This window comes from Rhododendron vialii, chromosome 7a (assembly GCF_030253575.1).
Source record: "Rhododendron vialii isolate Sample 1 chromosome 7a, ASM3025357v1".
NCBI lineage: Eukaryota > Viridiplantae > Streptophyta > Magnoliopsida > Ericales > Ericaceae > Rhododendron > Rhododendron vialii.
This window is the reverse complement of record NC_080563.1, coordinates 21551915-21561099: the sequence shown is the minus strand read 5'-3', so window position 1 is coordinate 21561099 and position 9185 is coordinate 21551915. Positions and strand designations below refer to the sequence as shown.

At 44.5% G+C, this 9185-nt stretch overlaps 2 pseudogenes; one reads left to right on the top strand and one right to left on the bottom strand.

The window, feature by feature from the left end:
• Positions 1-4970: 4970 nt before the first annotated feature.
• LOC131333854 (putative pentatricopeptide repeat-containing protein At3g15130) lies at positions 4971-7584 on the bottom strand (annotated as a pseudogene).
• Positions 7449-9137, top strand: LOC131332794 (pentatricopeptide repeat-containing protein At2g20540-like; annotated as a pseudogene).
• The last annotated feature ends 48 nt before the right edge of the window (positions 9138-9185 follow it).

Genomic DNA, 9185 nt, shown 5'->3' with positions numbered 1-9185 from the left:
TACATGCTCGGCACTATCTCCTCTCCATACTTCCACTCAACTTTGGTCCAGGCTCGGCAAATCTACAGCTATTAACTACAACGTCGAGCAAATATCCATACGCTTCAACCGAACGTAGACCAAAGTGGAGGCCACGGATATATATCACGTAAGCAAAAATGGCCAAAACCCAACAAAACACATGAAAGAAACCTGTGGCCACGCTAATTTAACCGAACACAACACCATGCTCGGCACATTCTTTATACCATTCTCATACACTACTTTGGTCAAAGCTCGGCATGAACTGAGCAACTACAAAGTTGATCCAAACATCCGTATTATTCAGCCGAACATAGACCAAAGCGGGGGCTACAGTTAACTACGAACTACAAAACAAGCAAGAATATGCCAAAGAAAGCATTGCAAAAGTTCAAAGTAATCCATTAAAGAGAACATCCATTCAAGTTCGGCAAAATATCCAACAATCATTACATCCGGCACGATAAAATCCGAACTCGGATCCGCCCGGTCCAAAAAAGTTCAAACAAAAACAAGAAAATCACTAAGTAAAAAGCAAAAAGCAACAGCCTCGGCAACAACTTCAAACTTGGGCAGCATCTTCACCCTCGGCACCAACTGCACCTGAACCACCAAGACCAGCCGCATCCTTGGCCAGAGCAACTTCATCAACGTTCACCGATCCTCGCTCGGCGACAGCATCCGCCTTGTCGCCAACACCATCCCCCACGGCTGAAGGACCTTCGGCAATAACGTCGGCGTCGGTCAAATCTTCGACGTCGTCGTCACTCTCGGGAAATTCCTCCGGAGGGAGAGGTGCACACTCTTTCTCAGTATACGGAAGGACGAGCTCGGGAGTTGAGGGAGCTGGAATCGACTTCATCAAATTCGTATCAGCCTCCAGCTGCATAACTCCACAAGCGGCCGTCACGCCGTCCTTGTATCCCCCTCGGTAGGCGATGGGGACCCTCATCCTAATGGCGTCATTGACCATTGACCGAGCCTCCCGCATGTATTCGGCACCGGCTCGGTCAAAGCCAGCCTGATAAGCCGCCCCATCAACCTCCTTCATCTTTCTCTTTTCTCTCCTCAGCACTTTGGCCAACTCCTGATCGGCCTTCTTCATCCTCAACTCCATCTCATCCCTCTCTTTTTCAACTTCGGCGACCTGGGCCTTCACAGTCTTCAAGCTCCCTTTGTAGCTCCTCACCTTCTCTCGCTCGACCCGTAACTCATCGAGAAAGCGGGCGCGCTCGGCAAGGGCGAGCTCGGCATCCTTTGTAGAGCGAAGAATGGCCTGCCCAGCCTATCAAACAAAAGATCGTCGGCCTGGGGTGACGTAAAGAATATAATCGAAGAATCAGGGTCGGATCATACCTGAACAAGGTAAGCGCCGGCGTGGATCAAGCTCGGCTGAAGCCCCTGAGGAATTTTGGCCATGTCCTTCGGTAAGGCCAGGCCTTGAAGCATAGCAGATGCCAGCCCCGGTTCAGTCTTCACCGAGTCCTCCACCGTCACGACTCTACCTTCGGCCAGCGCATAAGATGGAGCGAACTCCTGACCAGCAGAACCGCCAGCCGAACCTGAAAGGTGCTCGGCTACCTTTGAGCCACCAGCTGCAGACGACTCAGTTTTCTCATGCTCGCTGGGGCTCGGAAGAACAGGTTGAAGGGAAGATGAACAGTTCGTTCACCCCCAGGTCTTGTACTGTTCACATAGAACAGGAAACGCTCCAAGAAACCCAGGAAGATCGAGAAAGAGTTGGAGAAATAGCAAAAAAAGTGAAGAGAGGCAGAAAGCGGACTCATACCTGAGATCTGTAGCAAGGTTTGGTGGCAAGGCGCTGAGAAATCAAGACTGGAAAGAGAACGAGCGTGTGACAGAGCTCTGGCAATGGAGGTTTAGAGAGAGAAAGCGACGGTGGCTTCTCTCTCTAACCCTAACCCTTTATATAGAAGTAGGGTTTGGGGTCCAAATTTCCCGCCCAAATCACTGCACCGCCGAACCTGCATCCAATGAGCACTCGACGCGTGGCGTGATGAGATGTCTTGACAGAGCCTCACGCGTGCCAACCGTCCTCCTGTCAGCCGTACCCAACAAGAAATGGACACCTGGCGTTCCTACAATAGTCCATGATTTGTGACGGTTTGTAAAATATTGGGCTCGGCGAAATTCTGTCCAGCTACCCTATTTCATGATCGGCAAAGAAGTATGTTCGGCCAGTGGAGCTCACGTCAATCCCTACTACGCGCTCGGCGTCAGTAGAGATTGAGGGGCTATTGTAGAGGACCGAACTCGACTCTTGCTTCGTTGTGCTCGGCAACAGCTTAGCCACACCTATCGTTGGTCGTCGTCGGTTGTTGCCGTCACCTTGCATTCAGAACGGAAAGAACCGTGCCAAGCTCGGCCACCCTGGAGAGGTGGACCCGTAGACGAACTTTTGCTTGGCCCAAAGTCCCTTCAGGTTCGGCTACCCTTATGCTCGGCTACCCGCACGACCAGTCGGGCTCGGCCACCTGCGCACTCACGTGCGTCCCGCGTGCTGAGGCGGTTACACCAAAGGATAATCATGAGCGCACGTGAAGTGTGCCAGCTCACACCAAAACGGTTACCAGATCCGTCCGGCGACGTCATGACGACGTTGCCTGACCCGTGCAAGACACGTGCCCGTGCTTGGGGAGCAAGTCAAGGAAATTCTATAAATACTGAAGGATAACGCCCTTGAAAAGGTACGCACTCTCATACGCAACTACCCATTCAAAACCCTAGTCTCTTTCCTCTCCTCCTACACGCACTTATCCTCTCGCCGGAGGGCCTTGCCGGGCAACCCCCGGCCAGGTCTTAGTCGTGCGTTCATTGTGCAGGCGGCGTGGAGAAGGCTAGGCAACAACTGAACCAACGGAGGAAGGATACGAGCCACAAGAGATCACGGGCCACACATATTAGTAAAATATACTCTACAAGACAAATGAGGAACATTTTACCAATACAGGAGTGACATATCACATGGTACCCAAAATGTGGTGCGGAGACATGGTCACCAAAGCATTAGTTAACCTAAAGTACATCAGCTTGCCCTGACAATCTGTATGGGAAATGATAGAAGTTTTCAGGAGTCTGTTCGGGGTTCATGTACAGGGAATATCTATCTTCGCACCCCTGCTCCAGGTCTCTTCCACTGCAATTGGTTTGTTCAAGCACCAGTTCCAGGTCTTTCTTCCACTGCAATGGTTCCAAGCAGTGTCTGCTAGATGTGCTCCCTCCTTTAGTTTGGTTAAAATCGCAGCTCTCTCTCTCTCTCTCTCTCTCTCTCTCTCTCTCTCTCTCTCTCTCTCTCTCTCTCCCAACTTATCTTGCCTACTCTTTGTGCGTATAAGAACTACAAAGTCGTATATAGCTTTATATGCTATCATAGTAGTTCTTTGGGGAAATTTCTGAAAATGCAAGCATTGTATTAGCGAAAAGCAGATGACTATTGAAGACTCAGAGACAATATGCTAATCTAACTATCTAACAATACTTCTCGCCGATAAAAGAAAAAAGGACTAGGAAACTACAAAATTTACACGAACCATCAGAGGGAGCTAGGTCAGCTCAGGCTGTTGATAGATTTTTCAGTATTTCATCTCCTTGGGGAAGGTGCCCATTCTTAAGGGTGTGGAACAGTGCCTTGTTTTGCTTTTGTATTTTTTATTTTGCAAATATCACACTTTATTTATACCAAAATTAAAGATGTAAGAGGCCGGCGCACACACAATGCGTGTACAAGTCGGATTTTGTCAAAATTTTCATAATTTCTTTCCATTTAATGTTTGATCGATTTTTCACAAATTTTGTAAAAATCCAACTTACACACGGATAGCGTATGCCCCGCGGCCTCTAGTGGGAGATTAAAGAAGCCCTACTACTCCACGGATTCGAAAAAGAAACAAAATAGGGAAAAAGAATCACCATGGGGCAATCGGGTGTGAAATGTTGTTGGGATGCTCCTTCAGAAGAGTCTTCTTTTGTCGAATTCCTCTATCCTAGCAACGCAACCAAAAGATGAGAATCCATTCCCGCCCAAAACAGAGTGACTGAGAAAGAGAGGGATTAAGAGAGAGAGAGAGAGAGAGAGAGAGAGAGAAGGATTATGAGAGAATGAAAGGTATTCAGTACCTACTTCATGAATTTTGTGTGAAGCATTGGACGGATGTTCAAAGCTCTTGGGAACCATGGATTTTCAGAATTTACTCTACAGGAGGAGACAATTGACTGATCACAGGTGTGCAGTTTATTTTTTTATCCGCAACGGAGGTCTGCAGTTGCACAAAGTTGAATGTGGGTAGTGGGTAATTTGTCTCTGTTTTTACTTTTCTAGCCTTACGGTTAATAGGTGTGTATCGTACTTTTAAAAGTAAATTCCTTTGTTTGTTTGTGGCAATTTTGGAAAAGGAAAATGTGAGTCAGCTTCTAAGGGAGTCCACACCCAAGGGTGCTCTCCCTTTATATATTAGAGAAATAGATAGTGTCATACAGATTTTACTAGCATGTTACCACCACTTCCAACCTACCATACAACATGAAGTCCGAGTCACAAAATAATCCATTGAAGTATTTTGCTTTTGTACTTCGGGAGACGAGGAAACCTCTTACTTTAGACACTGCAATACTTTCTATCACCCACAAAACACGGATACTTGGGCAAGTCAGGCAGTGCCTTGAATGCAAGACCTCTAGATTTACGGTTCGTAACAAAGATAACTTTATACGTTGGGCTACCTAGTGGTGGGGGTTTAAGGGGCCTAGTTATATGCACTCATGTTGTAAAGCTTCTCTAACCTTGATGGGCGCAAACGAGAGAGAGAGAGAGAGAGAGAGAGAGAGAGAGAGAGAGAGAGAGAGAGCCAATGACAGGATGGTCGCCAAAAGTGATGCTAGCCAATGGTTATAAACCAGATTCAAGATTGGGGCATAATCTGCAGGGACGGACTGACATAGTTCAATTGCCGGAAAAGAGGAATAACTATGGGCTCGGGAAGAAAGTGTGAATTTGACTTGTAAATTACATGACATGGTAATGGATTCAGGATGCCAACACATTGTCACCAGTAGTCTTTACAAGAGCAAAACCCATCCTCAAATTTGTGGAACCTATTGGCATCTCTTACCACAAACACCTTCTTCAAAACCTTTGACAAGCCCTTAATGAAATCATGACAATCCCCACAAACTCTCAAGTTTTTTATAACTCGAATTGTCCTTCCCCCTTCTTCTACCCTGCCATGAACTAATGCGAACCCAATCGCCAACTTCTTGTTGTGAGATCTCAAGCTCTCCGCCTTTGACTCTTCTTCCACATCGTGCAACGCAAACCTCACTTCATAAGCATAACCCATCTCTTCTTTTATCCTCCTCTCCATTTCCTTCAAAACTTTATGAATTTCTACCGTAAGTGGGTGCCTCTCATCTCCATTGTAGAAGAAGTGGACCTCTTTGTCAATCCCAACCCAACTGCATCCTCCATCTTTCTTTAAACCCTTCAACTTCACCGATTCTCTTACTTTCTCGCTCTTTCTCTAGTACCCAGCTTTGGCATAAATATTTGACAACATAACATAGTTGACCGCATTTTTACCATCCAATTCTAAGAGCATATCCCCTACTTCTCTTCCCATTTCAAATTCTCCATGTACTCTACAAGCACTAAGCAATGTCTGCCACATCCCAATGTTTGGTTTTAGAGGCATGTGTTGTGTATAAGCTCCTTTGCTTCTTTCAAGCATCCAGCTCAGCCAAGGAGATCAACCATGCATGCATAATGCTCAACTTGAGGTTTAATTCGACGGTCCCCACACAATATTGAAAAAGTATTCTCGACATTCTTCAACAAGTCCCGAATGACTACAAGCCGAGAGCAATGCAAGGTAAGTCACTCCGTCGGTCTCCACATCTTCCACTTGCATTTTATTAAAGAGGCGAATTGCTTCTCTTCCAAGACCGTGCTCATAACCGTCCAAGAAACAACGTTTCTTTCAGGCATTTCGTTGAAAACCCTTTCTGCTTCCTCGATCAACCCACCCTTGAGATACATATTGACGACTGAATTGGCCACTGATTTTTCCATACCAGATGGAAATTTGGTGGTGTAGCAATGCATCTGCTTCCCTTGCTCCACAAGGGCAAAATTAGAAAATACACTGATCATGCTCGAGAGAACAAACCCGTCTACCCATATGTTACTCTCCCTTAGCTGCCTAAACAAATCCATGGCCACCTTTAAGTTTCCTTGTTGAACATAACCTAGAATCAGAGAGCACCAATATATCACACTCTTCTGTTCAAGTTGATCAATCACTTTCTGCGCTTCAAATAAGTACCCGCTTTTCACATACAAACCAACAAGTGCACCGGAAACTATTGCTTGAACAGAAAACGGGAATCCTCTTGTAATAAAATAAGCATGGATTTGAGTTCCTTCTTCAATCGCCTCCTTGTTTTTGCATTTTCTGGAACAAAAGTAAGCATTTCTCACCCATTCCCACAAGGGCATATCCAGCAATCATCGCATTCCAGCTTATGAGGCTTCTAATGGGCATTAGATTGAACATTTGCTCTGCTACACTAATTCTTCCACATCTCGAGTACATGTCCATTGCAGAATTAGCTACCACAGGAAACCATTCAAATCCAGTTCTAACACAAATCCCATGAATCTGCATTCCATTCTCGGGTATCTTCAGAAACCCGCATGCTTTAAAATTTGTCGAAAATGTAAACTCATTGGGTTTAACATCATTACAACCCATTCGACAAAAAAAGTATTAGTGATGATTTGGGATTACCCTGCTGCAAGTGCCCACACATCATAGCCATCCACGAAACAACATTTGTTTCAGGCATTTTATCAAACATGTCACAAGCCAAGTCCATTCTGCGACATCTCCCATACAAATCTATTAGGTCATTCTTTAGTATCTTAGCAGATCCATATCCAATTCTCACTAAAGCAACATGAACTTGCTTACCTTGATCAATTTACCGATTTTTTTGAAGAAACTCTCAGGAGTTTTGCCAATCTTTGTCGTTCACTCATCAGTCATCAATGAAATTTGGAGCATTAAATACCAAAGAATCACATATGTATCTATTTGGACCCAGGTAGCAATCTTGTCTGCGTAACCTTTCTTCACTTTCATGTTTCAATCACTGTGGCCACTTTCCATATATAGTTGTTCTGTCAAAATTCAAATTCTGAAGGTTCCATTGCTTGTGTGGTTTTGAAACTTAATGCAATAGTGATAAAATCTGTTTTGCATAATACTTATCCGGAAAGTATTTATGACAACAAAAACAGTCTTTTACACTTGTGGCTAGAAGGATTTTCGAGAATAAATAGTGGATTATTTCCCAAAAAAAAAATCTTGAAAAAAAAGCCCGACAAATTAAGTAGTCTAGAAAACTAATTATATAGCAGCAATCAAAGACGGATCAAGTTCTCACTTTCACGAAGCAGCTACTTGATGACAAAAATGGTGGATATATGTGATAAGAATGGAGAAATAGAGTATGCAACTTTGCTCTTCAAACAGATGGTTGAACCAAATATCTACTTGTACAATGTCATGATTAGAGCTTATACTCATAGCCACTTGTATGTATCCACAATCAATGTTTACAAGAAGATGTTAAGAGACGGAGACCCACAAGGTAAAGACCCGATTTTTCCTGGCAAATTCACTTACCCATTTGTGATCAAGTCCTATGGAGGTCTTCTGTGTCTTGACCTGGGTAAGCAAGTTCATGGGCACGCTTGTAAATTTGGGCTGAAGTCCAATACGGTGATTGAAAATTCATTGTTGTACATGTATATAAGGTGTGAGAATTTAAGTGATGCACACAAGATGTTTGAGGAAATGAACGAGAGGGATGTAATATCATGGAACAGTGTCATTACTGGGCATAGTAAATTGGGCCTATGTGAGAAGAGCAAGAGCAATGTTTGAGGAGATGCCAGAGGTGACAATCGTCACTTGGACGGCGATGATTTCCGGGTATACGCGAAATGGGTTTGATGCCGAGGCGTTGGATGTTTTCCGGAGAAAGCAAATGGAAGGAATTGAGCCTGATTGGGTCAGCTTGATTGTTGTTTTGCCAGCATGCGCGCAGTTGGGAGCTCTTGAGGTTGGGAAATGGATTCACTCGAGTTGAGTTTTGTTCACCCTCCACTTAAGAGGGTGAGCATTACCTTCCTTCCCATTGGTTGAAATGGTATGGATCCCACCACAAAGTGATGTCATGCTTAGCATGACATCACTTTTTAGTGGGTTTTGCAGGAAAAATTGGGTTTTTGCACATAACCTATCTTTGTAATTCTCTGATTGAAATGTATGCGAAACGTGGAAGCGTAAACCAAGCGTGGCAGCTGTTTGATGAAATGCTGGAAAGAGGCGTTATCTCTTGGAGTACAATGATTGGAGGATTACCAAATCATGGAAAAGCTCGTGAAGCAATTGTTCCGTTTCAAGATATGCAGAGGGCAAAAGTTGAACCAAATGAGATCACTTTTGTCGGTCTTTTATTAGCTTGCACACACGCAGGATTTTTGGACGAGGGATTGAAGTACTTTGATTCTATGAGAAAAGATTACGACATAGAGCCAGGGATTGAACACTATGGTTGTTTGGTTGATCTCCTTGGTCGAACAGGGCTCATTGATCGAGCACTTGAAACCATAATGAACATGCCAATGAAACCCGATTCAGCGATTTGGGGTTCTCCGTTGAGTTCTTGTAGAACTCATAGTAATCTTGAAGTAGCTGTCATAGCAATGGAGCAACTTCTAGAGCTTGAACCTGATGATGTGGGGAACTATCTTGCTTTCAAACACATACACGAAACTTGGGAGATGGAATGGCGTGTCAAGGATGAGGAAACTCATGAGAAGAGCATGAAGACGACTCCAGGGGGCAGTGTGATAGAGGTCAACAATATGGCGAAAGAATTTATATCAGGAGATCATTGTAACCCATATACAGAGGGTATCTACTGGATTCTAGAGCTGCTGGCTTTGCATCAAAGTGGATATGGCGATATGCTTGAAACTCTGCCGGAGGATGCAAGTGAAAGTATATGATAATCCTAGAGAAATCTCCGCGGGAAAGTGTAAAAACTACTTTCACTCTGGGCTCTTGATCTCTCATTTT